The sequence below is a fragment of the Cervus canadensis genome, chromosome 15, assembly GCF_019320065.1.
Source record: "Cervus canadensis isolate Bull #8, Minnesota chromosome 15, ASM1932006v1, whole genome shotgun sequence".
Lineage (NCBI taxonomy): Eukaryota > Metazoa > Chordata > Mammalia > Artiodactyla > Cervidae > Cervus > Cervus canadensis.
In genome coordinates, this window is record NC_057400.1 from 6741582 (window position 1) to 6760369 (window position 18788).

An 18788-nucleotide genomic window follows, 5' to 3' on the forward strand; every position below is an offset into this window, starting at 1 on the left:
CGGGGGGCTGTGTAGGGGCTCATCGCAGCGCTGCGTTTCCACAACACGATTGCCCGTGATGCTAAGTGAAGCTCGTACTTACCTGAGGCAGTTCGTCAGTTTTCTCGGGAGGCCCGCTGAATCACCTGTAGGTCACTTAACAGGCACAACAGGTGGGGCCTGCACACAGTGGGCTGAAACGGGGGACCCAAGTGGGAAGACCAGCGAAGCCCTCAAGCACTGGGTATCCCGAAAGAGTGTGAGACGCGGGAAATGGGGGCGGGGAGAGACTCAAAGGAAAAACGGAAAACTTCTACACTCGGGGCTAACGGGGAGGGGGAAGGGGAGCCAGCAGACAGCGCTGAGAGGAGGAGCAGAAAGAGCAGGAAGGCTGGTCCGCCAACACCGCGGCCACTGCGGGAGAGGCCAGGTAGGCAGCAGGTGGGTAGGCAGCGGCCCTCGCGGCCACCGCACCCCTCCCCCCGCACCCCTCCCCCACACCCCACCCCTCCCCCGCACCCCTCGCCCCGCACCCCTCCTCCACACACCCCTCCCCCACACACCCCTGCCCCACACCCCATCCTTGTGTTCCTCAGGCCGCAGAAAACACATCAGGCTTCCAATCTGGGTTTGGAAAAGTACATTCTTGCCAGACTTTCTAGGATAATTGCTCTTAGCTCTTATTTCCCAGTTACCTCTTGGCCCTCGGCCTTAAAAGAGCCATCCCTTTATAAAGAAACTTTAATTAAGTGCTTCCCCGCGGCCGTCTGACGCCATATTTGAGCTATTTAATTCAGTTGAGCAAACACTTAAGCCACGAACCGAGCGAGGTCAGAGAAAGAGGTGAAGGGCTCTGGCTTCTGTGGCTGCACAGTAGGAATGAAGAACATGCCGAGATGCCAGGAGGACAAGTGAGGGGCGAGGAGAAGGTCAAGGAGAGCGGTTGGCAGGGCTGGATGAGCTTTCACTAGGGAGTGCTGGAGCTCAGAGGCCGGGGAGGGGAGCCCCCAGGCTGGCAGAGGGAAGGAGCGGGCGGGTCTGGGTGGTGTCCTGCAGAAACAGTATCCAGGATGCAGAGATGATCAGATCTGGGCTTTAGGAAGGTATTTTATTGTTTGCATATTCCTCTTCAATAAACCTGATACACACACACACACATATATATATATATATATTTTTTTTTTTTAATAAAAAGGGCAAGAGAGAAGCCTGTAAAAGAATGAGACCTAGAACAGTCAGAGACGGAAGGAGAGAGCTAAGTCAGGAAGATACCACGAATAAGGCTGAAGAAGGTGTCCTGGTTTTACAGGAAGATCACTGGTGACTTTGCCCCCAAGAGCCTGGCAGAAATGGAAGCAAATGGCAAGGGGCTCTGATTCCTGGAACACGAGGCACCATCCCCCCGCCTGAGGTAAATAAGATGTTTTAACCATTAAAGACCAAAGAAGGGATAATGTTTTCCTACACCCACACCACTGAAGCACCTCTGCAGGAAAAGAAATCTGCATGTGTATGTAAAGCAATCTGTCCCTAACAGAGGACACGACTGGCACAGCATGAGTTGACCAATCCAGTGTGGAAGGGGCTGCAATTACCAGAACCCTTAGGGAAGCTCCGCTCCACTGTGTCCGCAGCAGGACACAGCTGCCGGCACTTAACTGGCCACCAAGCCTCGGGGACACCGGCAGGCCCGCCTGACAGGCTGGGAAGCTGGCCTGGGGCCACATTTTCAATTGTGCTGACATGAAGACGCTTCCTAGGCAAGATCTCCTCCTATCTGAGGCTCTCGACCAGCAGACAACTAAGGAAGGTAACCGAGAGTCTACTTTTCCATATTTTTACCACAGGTTTAAAATAAGGTACTTTGCTTAATTAAGTGTGGAATCTAAGAAAAGGATACAGATGAACTTATTTACAAAACAGAGAGAGACTCAGAGACTTAAACAAACTTATGGTTACCAAACGAGAAGGTGGAAGAGGGATACATCAGGAGTTTGGAATTAATGTGTGCTGACACTGTATATAAAATTTTTTTAAAAAGGGACCTACTGTATAGCATGGGGAACTATATTCAGTATCTTATAATAACCTACAAAGGGAAAGAATCTGAAGAAGAAATATAGATGTTTACAACTGAATCAGTCTGCTGTACATCTGAAACCAATGTTACCAACCCAGGTTCTTGGACTCTGCAATCAATAGAAATTTCTTGATAAGAGACCAGATGAGTAATTCAGACAAGACTTTACTGGGACTTGTGCTGCAGCAGTGAGGAGCAAGAATAAGCAACAGGTGTCCTCGCTGGCTCCCTGAGTGGGGGTAGTGAGCAGATTAAAGGGTGAGGATGGAAGCGGACCCAGGCGCTGGGCCAGAGGGATGGCTTGGGTGGTCTGCCCACCCCCTTGGTGGTGCTGCATGTAGGGAGCATGCACAGTACCGTGTTTGCTCCCAGCTCTTCAGAAATGGCAGTTGGGCTTTTTGGTCTTTTTGCATCTTGTCCAGAATTTGCCCCAGCTGCACCTACACACAGTTATTTTCAGTCCCTTATAGTTCTCTTTGTGTTTTGTATGTAGCTTCCCTGGTGGCTGATGGTAAAGAATTTGCCTGCAATGCAGGAGACCTGGGTTCAATCCCTGGGTTTGGAAGATCCCCTGGAGAAGAAAATGGCAACGCACTCCAGTATTCTTGCCCGGAGAATCCCATGGACAGAGGAGCCTGGCTGCCTAAAGCCCATGGGGTCAAAAAGAGTCAGACATGACAGTGACTAGCACACAGCTCAAGGAGATATTTGTCCAGATGCAGGTTCTATGGAAAAGGGCCCCAGGATTTAGGTCCCAGCCCGTGTCATTCTCCTCTGAGGGATTCTGCACCCTTGTTTTTAAGGGGGCAAAAGTCTCTTCCAAACTTCTTGCTGGACAGGGGCCGCAGACCCTAGCCTACCATAGAGGTGTAGAAGTTCCTCACTGGCTGTTCCAGTTCAGTTCAGTCGCTCAGTCGTGTCCAACTCTTTGCGACCCCGTGAACCGCAGCACGCCAGGCCTCCCTGTCCATCCCCAACTCCCGGAGTTCACCCAAACTCATGTCCACTGAGTTGGTGATGCCATCCAACCATCTCATCCTCTGTTGTCCCCTTCTCCTCCTGCCCTCAGTCTTTCCCAGCATCAGGGTCTTTTCTAATGAGTCAGTTCTTCACATCAGGTGGCCAAAGTATTGGAACTTCAGCTTCAGCATCAGTCCTTCCAATGAATATTCAGGGTTGATTTCCTTTAGGACTTTCTGATTTGATCTCCTTGCAGTCCAAGGGACTCTTAAGAGTCTTCTCCAGCATCATAATTCGAAATCAATTCTTCGGTGCTCAGCCTTCTTTATGGTCCAGCTCTCACATCCATACACGATTACTGGAAAAACCATAGCTTTGTCTAAATAGACGTTTGTAGGCAAAGTGATGTCTCTGCTTTTTAATACACTGTCTAGGTTTGTCATAGCTTTTCTTCCAAGGAGCAAGCATCTTTTCATTTCATGGCTGCAGTCACTGTCTGTAGTTTATCAGTTCTAGTAGCTTTTGTGTAGAGTTTTTAGGGTTTTCTATATATAATATCATACCATCTGCATCCAATGACAATTTTACCTCTTCCCTTAATGTGGATACTTATTATTTATTTTCCTTGTCTGGGGCGAGGCCCTCCAATACTATGTTGAAAAGAAATGGTGAGAATGTCTTGTTCCAGATTTTAGCTGGGAAGGGTTTCAGCTTTTCACCATTGACTATTCTACTGACTGTCAATTTCTCATAAGTAGTTTTTTTTTTTTAATGGTGAGATATGTACCCTCTATATACACTTTGTTAAGAAATTTTATTATGCATGGGGTTGAATTTATCAAATGTTTTTCTGCATCTGTTGAGATGATCATATGATTTTGGTCTTTTATTGTGATCTTTCACATTGATTGATATGCATATGTTGAACCATCCTTATGACTCTGGGATGAATCCAATTTGGCGGTGGTGTATGATCCTTCTGTGTTGTTAGATTTGGTTTGCTGATACTTTGTGAGACCTTTTGCATCCATATTCATCAAAGATACTGGCCTGTAATTTTCTTTCTTTGGTGGTGTCTATGTCTGGTTTTGGTATGAGGGTGAAGATAGCTTCATAGAATGCTTTTTTTTCATAGAATGCTTTTGTTCCTCTTCAATCTTTTGGAAAAGTTTGAGGGTAAATATAAGTTATTCTCTGTTTAGTAGGATTCACTTGTGAAGTCATCTGGTCCTGGACTTAGGTTTGTAAGAAGTTTTTTATATTTTTTTCTTTTTTCACAGATTCTATTTCACTTCTAGAGATCAGTCTGTTCAAATTATTTCTTCTTGGTTCAATTTTGGATGGACTGTATGTTTATAGAAACTCGTGTATATATTCTGTGTCATCTAGTTTTTTTGCATGTGATTATTCACAGTATTCTCTTATAGTTTTTGTATTTCTGTGATATCAGTTGTTATTTCCCCCTTTTTATTTCTTATTTTGTTTAATTGGATGTTCTCTTTCTTCTTGGCGAGCCTGGCCAGAGGTTTATCAATTTGGTTTACCATTTCTTTTTTTTTTTTTTTTTTTACAACATATACTTGTGTTACAGTTGCATTAGTCTGTTTTTTGTTTTTATTGCTTCTTTGCCTCTGTATAATCAATGCCTGGAATAATTTTTCTTTGCTTTATTGCTTCTAGTTATTGACTAAAACATACTATTTTGATGTTATGTAGATAACTACTGTGTGGAGATCATAAGTTAGCATTAGCAGTGCTCAGCTGAGACTTGATTCTCTGCTGTTATCTTTTTCTTTTTCTTTTTTTTTTTTTAATTTTTTATTAGTTGGAGGCTAATTACTTCACAACATTTCAGTGGGTTTTGTCATACATTGATATGAATCAGCCATAGATTTACACGTATTCCCCATCCCGATCCCCCCTCCCACCTCCCTCTCCACCCGATTCCTCTGGGTCTTCCCAGTGCACCAGGCCCGAGCACTTGTCTCATGCATCCCACCTGGGCTGGTGATCTGTTTCACCATAGATAATATACATGCTGTTCTTTCGAAACATCCCACCCTCACCTTCTCCCACAGAGTTCAAAAGTCTGTTCTGTACTTCTGTGTCTCTTTTTCTGTTTTGCATATAGGGTTATCGTTAACATCTTTCTAAATTCCATATATATGTGTTAGTATGCTGTAATGTTCTTTATCTTTCTGGCTTACTTCACTCTGTATAAGGTCCAGTTTCATCCATCTCATTAGGACTGGTTCAAATGAATTCTTTTTAACGGCTGAGTATATTCCATGGTGTATTGTACCACAGCTTCCTTATCCATTCATCTGCTTGATGGGCATTCTAGGTTGCTTCCATGTCTGGCTATTATAAACAGTGCTGCAATGAACATTGGGGTGCATGTGTCTCTTTCAGATCTGGTTTCCTTGGTGTGTATGCCCAGAAGTGGGATTGCTGGGTCATATGGCAGTTCTATTTCCAGTTTTTTAAGAAATCTCCACACTGTTCTCCATAGTGGCTGTACTAGTTTGCATTCCCACCAACAGTGTAAGAGGGTTCCCTTTTCTCCACACCCTCTCCAGCATTTATTGCTTGTAGACTTTTGGATAGCAGCCATCCTGACTGGCGTGTAATGGTACCTCATTGTGGTTTTGATTTGCATTTCTCTGATAATGAGTGATGTTGAGCATCTTTTCATGTGTTTGTTAGCCATCTGTATGTCTTCTTTGGAGAAATGTCTGTTTAGTTCTTTGGCCCATTTTTTGATTGGGTCATTTATTTTTCTGGAATTGAGCTTCAGGAGTTGCTTGTATATTTTTGAGATTAATCCTTTGTCTGTTGCTTCATTTGCTATTATTTTCTCCCAATCTGAGGGCTGTCTTTTCACCTGACTTATAGTTTCCTTTTGTAGTGCAAAAGCTTTTAAGTTTCATTAGGTCCCATTTGTTTAGTTTTGCTTTTATTTCCAATATTCTGGGAGGTGGGTCATAGAGGATCTTGCTGTGATTTATGTCGGAGAGTGTTTGCCTATGTTCTCCTCTAGGGAGTTTTATAGTTTCTGGTCTTACATTTAGATCTTTAATCCATTTTGAGTTTATTTTTGTGTATGGTGTTAGAAAGTGTTCTAGTTTCATTCTTTTACAAGTGGTTGACCAGTTTTCCCAGCACCACTTGTTAAAGAGGTTGTCTTTTTTCCATTGTATATCCTTGCCTCCTTTGTCAAAGATAAGGTGTCCATAGGTTCGTGGATTTATCTCTGGGTTTCTATTCTGTTCCATTGATCTATATTTCTGTCTTTGTGCCAGTACCATACTGTCTTGATGACTGTGGCTTTGTAGTAGAGTCTGAAGTCAGGCAGGTTGATTCCTCCAGTTCCATTCTTCTTTCTCAGGATTACTTTGGCTATTCGAGGTTTTTTGTATTTCTCTCAATTGTGAAATTATTTGTTCTAGTTCTGTGAAAAATACCATTGGTAGCTTGATAGGGATTGCATTGAATCTATAGATTGCTTTGGGTAGAATAGCCATTTTGACAATATTGATTCTTCCAATCCATGAACACGGTATGTTTCTCCATCTGTTTGTGTCCTCTTTGATTTCTTTCATCAGTGTTTTATAGTTTTCTATGTATAGGTCTTTTGTTTCTTTAGGTAGATATACTCCTAAGTATTTTATTCTTTTTGTTGCAATGGTGAATGGTATTGTTTCCTTAATTTCTCTTTCTGTTTTTTCATTGTTAGTATATAGGAATGCAAGGGATTTCTGTGTGTTAATTTTATATCCTGCAACTTTACTATATTCGTTGATTAGTTCTAGTAATTTTCTGGTAGAGTCTTTAGGGTTTTCTATATAGAGGATCATGTCATCTGCAAACAGTGAGAGTTTCACTTCTTCTTTTCCTATCTGGATTCCTTTTACTTCTTTTTTCTGCTCTGATTGCTGTGGCCAAAACTTCCAACACTATGTTGAATAGTAGTGGTGAGAGTGGGCACCCTTGTCTTGTTCCTGATTTCAGGGGAAATGCTTTCAATTTTTCACCATTGAGGGTGATGCTTGCTGTGGGTTTGTCATATATAGCTTTTATTATGTTGAGGTATGTTCCTTCTATTCCTGCTTTTTGGAGAGTTTTAATCATAAATGAGTGTTGAATTTTGTCAAAGGCTTTCTCTGCATCTATTGAGATAATCGTATGGTTTTTATCTTTCAATTTGTTAATGTGGTGTATTACATTGATTGATTTGCGGATATTGAAGAATCCTTGCATTCCTGGGATAAAGCCCACTTGGTCGTGGTGTATGATTTTTTTAATATGTTGTTGGATTCTGTTTGCTAGAATTTTGTTAAGGATTTTTGCATCTATGTTCATCAGTGATATTGGTCTGTAGTTTTCTTTTTTTGTGGCATCTTTGTCTGGTTTTGGAATAAGGGTGATGGTGGCCTCATAGAATGAGTCTGGAAGTTTACCTTCCTCTGCATTTTCTGGAAGAGTTTGAGAAAGATAGGTGTTAGCTCTTCTCTAAGTTTTTGGTAGAATTCAGCTGTGAAGCCATCTGGTCCTGGGCTTTTGTTTGCTGGAAGATTTTTGATTACAGTTTCGATTTTCTTGCTTGTGATGGGTCTGTTAAGATCTTCTATTTCTTCCTGGTTCAGTTTTGGAAAGTTATACTTTTCTAAGAATTTGTCCATTTCATCCAAGTTGTCCATTTTATTGGCATAGAGCTGCTGGTAGTAGTCTCTTATGATCCTTTGTATTTCAGTGTTGTCTGTTGTGATCTCTCCATTTTCATTTCTAATTTTGTTAATTTGGTTCTTCTCTCTTTGTTTCTTAATGAGTCTTGCTAATGGTTTGTCAATTTTGTTTATTTTTTCAAAAAACCAGCTTTTAGCTTTGTTGATTTTTGCTATGGTCTCTTTAGTTTCTTTTGCATTTATTTCTGCCCTGATTTTTAAGATTTCTTTCCTTCTGCTAACCTGGGGTTCTTCATTTCTTCCTTCTCTAATTGCTTTAGGTGTAGAGTTAGGTTATTTATTTGGTTTTTTTCTTGTTTCTTGATGTAAGCCTGTAATGCTATGAACCTTCCCCTAAGCACTGCTTTTACAGTGTCCCATAGGTTTTGGGTTGTTGTGTTTTCATTTTCATTCATTTCTATACAAATTTTGATTTCTTCTATGATTTGTTGGTTATTCAGAAGCGTGTTATTTAGCCTCCATATGTTTGAATTTTTAACAATTTTTTTCCTGTAATTGAGATCTAATCTTACTGCACTGTGGTCAGAAAAGATGACTGGAATGATTTCAATTTTTTTTGAATTTTCCAAGACCAGATTTATGGCCCAGGATGTGATCTATTCTGGAGAAGGTTCCGTGTGCACTTGAGAAAAAGGTGAAGTTGATTGTTTTGGGGTGAAATGTCCTATAGATATCAATTAGGTCTAGCTGGTCCATTGTGTCATTTAAGGTTTGTGTTTCCTTGTTAATTTTCTGTTTAGTTGATCTATCCATAGTTGTGAGTGGGGTATTAAAGTCTCCCACTATTATTGTGTTACTATTAATTTCCTCTTTCATACTCGTTAGTGTTTGCCGTACATATTGCGGTGCTCCTATGTTGGGTGCATATATATTTATAATTGTTATATCTTCTTCTTGGATTGATCCTTTGATCATTATGTAGTGTCCTTCTTTGTCTCTTTTCACATCCTTTATTTGAAAGTCTATTTTATCTGATATGAGTATTGCGACTCCTGCTTTCTTTTGGTCTCCGTTTGCATGATATATTTTTTTCCAGCCCTTCACTTTTAGTCTGTATGTGTCTCTTGTTTTGAGGTGGGTCTCTTGTAGACAGCATATATAGGGGTCTTGTTTTTGTATCCATTCAGCCAATCTTTGTCTTTTGGTTGGGGCATTCAACCCATTTACATTTAGGGTAATTATTGATAGGTGTGGTCCCGTTGCCATTTACTTTGTTGTTTTGGGTTCACGTTTATACAACCTTTCTGCATTTCCTGTCTAGAGAAGATCCTTTAGCATTTGTTGAAGAGCTGGTTTGGTGGTGCTGAATTCTCTCAGCTTTTGCTTATCTGTAAAGCTTTTGAATTCTCCTTCATATCTGAATGAGATCCTTGCTGGATACAGTAATCTAGGTTGTAGGTTATTCTCTTTCATTACTTTCAGTACGTCCTGCCATTCCCTTCTGGCCTGGAGGGTTTCTATTGATAGATCAGCTGTTATCCTTATGGGAATCCCTTTGTGTGTTATTTGTTGTTTCTCCCTTGCTGCTTTTAATATTTGTTCTTTGTGTTTGATCTTTGTTAATTTGATTAATATGTGTCTTGGGGTGTTTCGCCTTGGGTTTATCCTGTTTGGGACTCTCTGGGTTTCTTGGACTTGGGTGGCTATTTCCTTCCCCATTTTAGGGAAGTTTTCAGCTATTATCTCCTCGAGTATTTTCTCATGGCCTTTCTTTTTGTCTTCTTCTTCTGGAACTCCTATGATTCGAATGTTGGGGCGTTTCACATTGTCCCAGAGGTCCCTGAGGTTGTCCTCATTTCTTTTGATCCTTTTTTCTTTTTTCCTCTCTGCTTCATTTATTTCCACCATTTTATCTTCTATCTCACTTATCCTATCTTCTGCATCCGTTAGTCTACTCTTGGTTCCCTCCAAAGTGTTTTTGATCTCATTCATTGCATTATTCATTTTTAATTGACTCTTTTTTATTTCTTCTAGGTCTTTATTAAACATTTCTTGTATCTTTTCAATTTTTGTTTCCAGGCTATTTATCTGTAACTCCATTTTGTTTTCAAGATTTTGGATCATTTTTATTATCATTATTCTAAATTCTTTTTCAGGTAGATTCCCTATCTCCTCCTCTTTTGTTTGACTTGGTGGGCATTTTTCATGTTCCTTTACCTGTTGGGTATTTCTCTGCCTTTTCATCTTGTTTAGATTGCTGTGTCTGGAGTGGGCTTTCTGTATTCTGGAGGTCTGTGGTTCCTTTTTATTGTGGAAGATTTACCCAGTGGGTGGGGTTAGACGATTGGCTTGTCAAGGTTTCCTGGTTAGGGAAGCTTGCGTCAGTGTTCTGGTGCGTGGAACTTGATTTCTTCTCTTTGGAGAGCAATGGAGTGCCCAGTAATGAGTTTTGAGATGGGTCTATGTGTTAGGTGTGACCTTGGGCAGCCTGTACGTTGACGTTCAGGGCTATGTTCCTGCATTGCTGGAGAATTTGCGTGGTATGTCTTGCTCTATAACTTATTGGCTCTTGGGTGGTGGTTGGTTTCAGTGTAGGTATGGAGGCTTTTGGACGGTCACTTATTACTTAAAGTTCCATGTAGTCAGGAGTTTTCTGGTGTTCTCAGGTTTGGGGCTTAAGTCTCCTGCCTCTGGATTTCAGTTTTATTCTTCCTGTAGTCTCAGGACTTCTCCAGCTATACAGCACTGATAAGAAACTTCTAGGTTAATGGCGAAAAGATTCTCCCCTGTTAGGCATACCCAGAGAGGTTCACAGAGTTACATGAAGAAGAGGAGAGGGAGGAGGGAGATAGAGATGAGCAGGAGGAGAAAAAGGGGGACTCAAGAGGAGAGAGACAGATCTATGCAGCTGTCTGTTCCCAGAGTGTTCTCCGTAGCCCAGTCACCTACAAAGATTCACAGAATTGGATTGGGAAGAGAAGGGAAAAGGAGGAAATAGAGGTGTTCTGAGGTAGAAAACAGAGAGTCAAGATTGGGAGAGAATAATCTTCGGTTTAAAAATAGGGCTTCTCTTCTTTTTTTTTTTTTTGTAAGGTTATAGTGTGTTGAAAATGAAAATTAAGGAGTAGTAGAGGAGTACTAGAGGACTTTAAAAGAAATAAGAGGAAAAGAAAAATAGAAAATAGAAGAGAAAAAGGAAAGAGAAAGAAAAAAAAAGAAAGAAAAAAATATTTTTTTTCCCCTAATTAAAAAAAATCGTAAAAATCTATGGAAATGAAAGTTAAGGAGTAATGGGGGAGTAATAGGGGATTTTAAAGGAAAATAAAAGAGAAAAAATAAAAAAGAAAAAATAAAAAAAGAAAAAAAAAAGAGAAAAAAGTAAAATTACATCTAGGAGTTTCTCTAGAGCTGTTGCGGTCAGTGTGGGTTCGGCTCAGTTTCAGATAGCTCCTCGTTCCAGCTTACACTTCTCGGTATCTACAGGCCCCTTACGGTGTAGTCGGTGTTTTCTAGAGGGATTTTAATCTGTTGCACCAGTCTGGTTTACCATTTCAAAGAACCAACTGTTGGTTTTATTGACTTGTTTCCATTTTTTAAAGTCTATGTTTCTTATTTCATCTCTGATCTTTATCTATCCTCCATTCTGCTGACTTTGGATCTTATTTGTTCTTCTGTTTCTAATTCTATTAGGTAGTAGGGTTAAGTTGTTTGAAAATTTTCTGTTTTTTGAGGAAGGCCTGTATGAACTCCCCTCTAAGAACTGCTTTTGCTACATCCAGTAAATTTTGTATGGCTGTGTTTTCAGGGTCATTTGTCTCAAGGTATTTTTTAGTTTCCTTTTTGTTTGCACTGTTGACAAATTGGCTTTTTAGTAGCATATTGTTTAGTCTCTATGTAATCAGTTTTTTTCCCTCATTTCTTTCTCTGTGGTTGATTTCTATTAACACTTTCATGCCATCATGGTCAGAAAAGATACTTGAAACAATTTCTATTCTCTTAAATTTGTAGACCCTTATTTCTGCTCTAATATATGGTCAATCTAGAGTGTTTCATGTGCACTTGAAAAGAGTGTGACTCTTGCTTTTTTGAATATAATGCTATAAAACATCAATTAAGTCTAACTGTTCTATTTTATTATTTTGGTTTTTTCCTTGACAAAGATTTTGTTTTAATTCTATTTTAGTTTTTGGTTTTTCAGGTGGGACTTGACAAAAGATTTTATTAAAAAAAATTTTTTTTTAGTTGGAGGATAATTGCTTTACAAGGTTGTATTCGTTTCTGCTGTAGAACAACATGAATCAGCTGTAAGCATACATACGCCCCTTCCCTAGTGAGCCTCCTCCCACCCACCCCTCGAGGTCATCACAGAGCACTGCGTTGAGCTCCCCGTGTTATTCAGTAGCTTTCCGCTCGTGATCTGTTTTTGGTAGCATACGTGTATGTCAATGCAACTCTTTCAGCTGTTTCAGTTCATCCCACCCTCTGTTTTTCCCACTCTGTCCACAAGTCTGCTCTCTACATCTGCATCTCTATTCCTGCCCTGCAAGTAGGTTCATCAGTACCATTTTTCTAGATTACATATGTGTGTTAATATACAAAATTTGTTTTTCTCTTTCTGACTTAATTCACTCTGTGTGACAGACTCTAGGTTTACCCACATCACTACAAATGACCCAGTTTCATTGCTTTTTATTAAGGCCGAGTAATATTCCATTTTATATATGTACCACATATATCTTTATCTGTTCACCTGTTGATCGACATCTAGGTTGCTTCCATGTCCTGGCTGTTGTAAATCTGTATAGTTGCTAAGTCGTGTCCAACTCTTTGTGACCCCAGGGCCTGCTCCCCTGTCCATGGGATCCTCCAGGTGAGAATACTGGAGTGGGTTGCCATTTCCTCCTCCAGAGCTGTTGTAAATAGAGCTGCAGTGAACACTGGGGTACAGGTGTCTTTTTCAGTTATGGTTTTCTCAGGGTATATGCCCAGTAGTGGGACTGCTGGGTCATATGGTAGTTTTATTCCTAGTTTCTTAAGGAGTCTCCGTACTGTTCTCCATGGTGGCTGTATCAATTTACATTCCCACCAGCAGTGAAAGAGGCTCCCTTTTCCTCACATCCTCTCCAGGGTTTAATCTGTTCTTTTTTTTTTTATAATGACCATTTTGATCCATGTGAGGTGATAGCTCATTGTAGTTTTGATTTGCATTTCTCTAATAATGAACAATGTTGAGCATCTTTTCGTGTGTTTGTTGGCCATCTATATGTGTGTCTTCTTTGAAGACATTTCTGTTTAGATCTTCTATCCAATTTTGAATGGGTTGTTTGTTTTTCTGATACTGAGCTGCATGAACTGCTTGTATATTCTGGAGATTAAAACTTTGTCAGTTGCTTCATTCGCAATTATTTTCTTCCATTCTGAGGGTTGTCTTTTCATTTTGTTCATGGTCTCCTTTGTTGTACAAAAGCTTTTAAGTTTACTTGGTCCCATTTGTTTATTTTTGTTTTTATTTCCATTACTCTTGGAGGTGGGTCAAAGGAGATCTTGCTGTGATTTATGACAAGTGTTCTGCCTATGTTGTCCTCTAAGAGTTTAATAGTGTCTGGCCTGACATTTAGGTCTTTCATCCATTTTGAGTTTATTTTTGTGTGTGGTGTTAGGAAGTGTTCTAATTCATTCTTTTACATGTACTGTTCAGTTTTCCCAGCACCACTTATTGAAGAGGCTGTCTTTTCTCCATTATATATTTTTGCCTCCTTTGTCAAAGGTAAAGTGCCCATAGACGCATAGGTTTATCTCAGATTTCCGTCCTGTTCCACTGAACTGTGTTTCTGTGTTTGTGCCAGTACCACACTGTCTCGATTACTGTAGCTTTGTAGTATAGTCTGAAATCAGGGAGGTTGATTCCTCCAACTCCATTTTTCTTTCTCAAGATTGCTTTGGCTACTCAGAGTCTTTTGTGTTTACAAACAAATTGTAAAATTTTTTGTTCTAGTTCTGTGAAAAATGCTGTTAGTAATTTGATAAGGATTGCATTGAATCTGTAGATTATTTTGGGTAGTATAGTCATTTTCACAATATTTATTCTTCCAGTTCAAGAACATAGTATCTCTCTCCATCTGTGTCATCTTTGATTTCTTTCCTCATTGTTTTATAGTTTTCTGTGTACAATAAGTCTTGTCTCCTAAAGTAGGTTTATTGATTATTTTTTTCTATTTTTCTTTTAATCTCTATTTCATTTCCTCTCTGATCTTCACTATTTCCTTTCTTCTGTTGCCTTTAGGTTTTGTTTGTTGTTCTTTTTCTAATTATTTCAGGTGGTAGGTTATGTTATTTAATTGAGGTTTTTCTTGTTTCTTTGTTTGTTTTAGGAAAGCCTGGATCACTATGAACTTCTCTCTGAGAACTGCTTTTGCTGCATCTCATAGATTTTGTATGGTTGTGTTTTCACTGTCATTTGCCTCAAGTTATTTTTTTTTTCAGTTGCTCTTAGATTTCATTGTTGACTCATTGGTTTCGTCAATATCATGTCATCTAGTTTCCATGTAATCAGTTTTTTATCATTTTCTTTTTCTGTGGCTGACTTCTAGTTTCATGCCATTGTTGTCAGAAAAGATGCTTGAAATAATTTCTGTATTCTTAAATTTATTAAGATTTGTTTCTGCCCTAGTATGTGGTCTATCCCAGGGAATATTCCATGTGTACTTGAAAAGAATGTGTATTCTGGGTTTTTTTAATGTAAAGTCCTGAAATTATCAGTTGAGTCTAACTATTGTATCATTTAGGATCTCTGTTGCTTTATTGTTTTTCTGTCTAGAAGATCTGTCCATTGATGTCAGGGTGGGTGTTACATTCTCCTACTATTATTGTATACCTGCCAGTTTCTCTTTTTATGTCTGTTAGTACTTGTTTTATATATTTGAGTGCTCCTATACTGGGTTGCCTATATGTTGACAACTATAATATCCTCTTCTTATATTGATCCTTTTATCATTGTATAATGTCCTTTTTCTTTGTGGCCTTTGTTTCAAAGTCCATTTTGTCTAATGTGAGTGCTCCAACCCCCTCTCTTTTGTCCTTTTTGTTCACATGAAATCTGTTTTTCCATCCCCTCAGTGTTCAATGTATGTGTGTATGTTCCCCTGAAGAGGGCCTCTTGTAGACAGTATACTGTAGGCTTTTGTTTTATTATTGAATCTGCCACTCTGTGTTTTTCAATTAGAGCATTTAGTCCATTGACATTTCAATAACAACTGATAAATATATATTTATTGCCTTTGTAAACCTTGTTTTCTCATTGATTCTGCATTTCATTTCTTTTTATTTTTCTCTGGTGGTTTGATAACTTCTTTTTATTTTATGCTTGTGTTTACTTTCATTTTTATGAGTTCATTGTATGTTTCTGACTTGTAGTTGCCCTGTTTTTCAAGTATGTTAATGCCTTCCCATATCTACTTACAATATACTGATGGTCATTTAGGCTTAAACACATTCTTTAAAAAAAAAACAACAACAACTACATTTTGAGAAGTTCCTTGGCATTTGTTGTAAAGCTGGTTTGGTGGTGCTGAATTTTCTTAACTTTTGCTTGTCTGTACAGCCTTTGATTTCTCTGTCAAATCTGAATGAGAGTCTTGCTGATTATTCTTGGTTGTAGGTTCTTCTCTTTCATCACATTAAATATATCATGCCATTCCCTTCTGGCTTGTAGAGTTCCTGTTGAGAAATCAGCTGATAACCTGATGGGTGTTCCCTTGGATGTTGTCTGTCATTTTTCCCTTGTTGATTTTCATATTTATCTTTGTCTTTAATTTTTGTCAGTTTGATTACTAATTCCTCCTTGGATTTATCCTGCTTGGGACTCTCTCTGCTTCCTGGACTTGGTTGGCTGTTTTCTTTCCCATGTTAGGGAAGTTTTCAGCCAGTATCTCTTCAAATATTTTCTCTGGTCCTCTCTCTCTCTCTCTCTCTTCTCCTTCTGGGACATTGATGATGAAAATGTTGGTGCTTTTAATGTTCTCCCAGAGGTCTCTTAGGCTGTCTTCATTTTTTTCATTCTTTTTTCTATATTCTGTTTTGCAGCAGTGATTTCCACCATTCTGTCCCCCAGGTCTTCTGTCCCCCTGTTCTTCTGCCTCAGTTATTCTACTATTGATTCCTTCTAGTCTATAATTTGTCTCTCTTTGTTTTTTCTTTGGTTCTTCTAGGTCTTTGGTAAACATTTCTCACATCTTGTCCATTGTTTTACTGAGATCCCGGATCATCTTCACTATCATTATTCTGAATTTTTTTCTGGAAGGTTGCCTATCTCCACTTCATTTAGTTGTCTTTCGGGGGTTCTATCTTGTTCCTTCATCTGGGACATAACTTTCTGTAATGTGGTTTTTGTTCTAGCCACTGTGGGATTGTTGTTATTCTTGCTTCTTCTGTCTGCCCTCTGATGGACGAGGTTAAGAGGCTTGTGTAAGCTTCCTGATGGGAGGGACTGGTGGTGGGAAAAACTGGGTCTTGCTCTGATGGGCAAGGCTGTGCTCAGTAAAGCTTTAATCCAACTGTCCGCTGATGAATGGTGTTGTGCTGTCTTTCTGTTAGTTACTTGGCCAGAGACGACCCAGCCCTGTGGTCTGTGGACTTGATGGTAGAGCTAGTGGCAATCTCCAAGAGGACTTATGTCAAGGGATCCCTTCTAGGACTGCTGCTGCCAGTACCCCTCTCCCCACAGCGAGCCACTGCTGACCTGTGCCTCCCCAACACCAGCAGGTAAGTCTGGGTCAGTCTCCTGTGAGGTCACTGCTCCTTTCCCCTGGGTCTTGGTTTGTGTGCTTCAAGAGAGGAGTCTATTTCCCCCAGGCATGTGGAAGTCCTGTAATTAAATCCCACTGACCTTCAAAGGCAGGTTCCTTGGGGATTCCCAGTCCCTTTGTTGGATCCCCAGGCTGGGAAGCCTGATGTGGAACTAAAAACCTTCACAACTGTGGGAGAACTTCTTTGGTATTATTGTTCTCCTGTTTGTGGGTCGCCCACCCAGAAGATATGGGATTTGATTTTATCGTGACTGTGCCCATCCTACAGTCTCATTGCACTTTCTTCTGTGTCTTTGGATGTGGGGTATCCTTTTTTGGTTTGTTCCAGCATCCTCCTGTTGATGGTTGGTCAACAGCTAGTTGCAGTTTTGGTGCTCTCACAGGACATGAGTGCATGGCCTTCTACTCTGCCATCTTGAAGCACTAATCTGCATTTCTGTCAATGTTGTTGTTCAGTTGCCCAGTCGTGTCTGACTCTTTGTGACCCCGTGGACTGCAGCATGCCTGGGCTCCCTGTCGCTCACTCTTATCTCCTGGAGTTTGCCCAAGTTCACATCCATTACATTGGTGATGCCATCCAGCCATCTCAACCTCTGATGCCGTCTCATCCTTCTGCCCTCAATCTTTCCCAGCATCAGGGTCTTTTCCAATGAGTTGGCTGTTCATATCAGATAACCAAAGTACTGGAGCTTCAGCATCAGTCCTTCCAACGAATATTCATGGTTAATTTCCTCTAAGATTGACTGGTTTGATCTCCTTGTTAGTCTTCTCCAGCCCTACAGTTCAAAGGCATCAATTCTTTGGCACTCTGCCTTCTTTACGTTCCAGCTCTTATAATGGTACATGACCACTGGGAAGCCTGTGGTCTTGACTTTACAGACTTTTGTCAGCAGAGTGATGTCTCTGCTTTTCAACACACTGTCTAGGTTTGTCATTGCTTTCCTGCCAAGAAGCAATCCTTTTCTGATTTCATGGCTGCAGTCACCATCCTCAGTGAGTTTAGAGCCCAAGAAGACGAAATCTGTCAGTTTCCACCTTTCCCCCTACTATTTGCCATGAAGTAATGGGGCCAGTTGCCATGATCTTAGTTTTTTTTAATATTTAGTTTCAAACTGGCTTTTTTACTCTCCTCCTTCACCCTCATCAAGAGGTTCTGTCAGTAGACATAATTAATTCTTTCAGTAGTTTCACTGTCTCCTTTTTGAACTGGGTGTCTTGTCAGACTGAAGAGGTCTGTTCCACTGTTCTTTCAGGGAAGTTCTCTTGATCTTTTAACTGGGAGTGGTTCCTTTGCTTCTTCATTTTTTCTTATATTTCTCTTACTCTGAGTTTAGAAAAAAAATAATTATCTACTGTAGTCTCAGAGAGCTAGTTTTGTGTGAGATCATGCACATGTCGCTTGCCTGGATTTAATGTTTTTGGTGTGAAGGCTGTTTTTAGTATGCATGCCTGCTTCATCTTTCCTTAGCACGTGCTGACCAGTATTCCCTTAATTGGAGGAGTAGGCGTGGTGGCTGGTGCCTTCCCTCAGAGCATGTGGCAGCAGCATGGAACTCACGTTTAGAGTCAGTAAAAGTATTTAATTTTCTCTCCTTCCTTGATTGCAGAACTCTCGTTCATACAGTCAGCTCGGACGATGTCTGGGTGGCAGGGCCTTGGCTTCTGTGCCTTCAACTAGACCGACATGGCAGACACTGCCTTTCCAGTTACCGTGGCTGTAAAACCACTCCCGTCAATAAACCATTTGTCCTCAGGGCTGTTAAAAGGTTCATGTAGACGATCAGACCTGCCGGAGTAAGTTTTCTCTATGGTCTTTATACACTGATGCCACATGTCTCTATTCTTAACAGCCGGAAGCACAGTTGCAGGGTTCAAGGTTTGGCACAACTTTAAGGGAATGTTGAGGGTATCCATTAAGAGAGGCTGACATCTTTTAACCTTCCCCTAGTCAACCAATGATGTCCTTTGATCTCCAGCACAGAGTGTACCTGCTGCTGCTGCTGCTAGGTCGCTTCAGTCATATCCGACTCTGTGTGACCCCATAGATGGCAGCCCACCAGGCTCCCCTGTCCCTGGGATTCTCCAGGCAGAAACACTGGAGTGGGTTGCCATTTCCTTCTCCAATGCATGAAAGTGAAAAGTGAAAGTGAAGTCGCTCAGTTGTGTCCGATGCTTAGCGATCCCACGGACTGCAGCCTACCAGGCTCCTCCATCCATGGGATTTTCCAAGCAAGAGTACTGGAGTGGGGTGCCATTGCCTTCTCCAGATTATACCTGATG

General features: G+C 40.5%; 1 long non-coding RNA gene across 1 annotated transcript; it reads left to right on the top strand.

Moving 5' to 3' along the window:
* Positions 1–346: 346 nt before the first annotated feature.
* Positions 347–16405, top strand: LOC122453959. Its single transcript, XR_006273240.1, has 3 exons — positions 347–409; positions 1289–1789; positions 16297–16405. It is a non-coding gene; the product is annotated as an uncharacterized LOC122453959 (long non-coding RNA).
* Positions 16406–18788: the final 2383 nt, after the last annotated feature.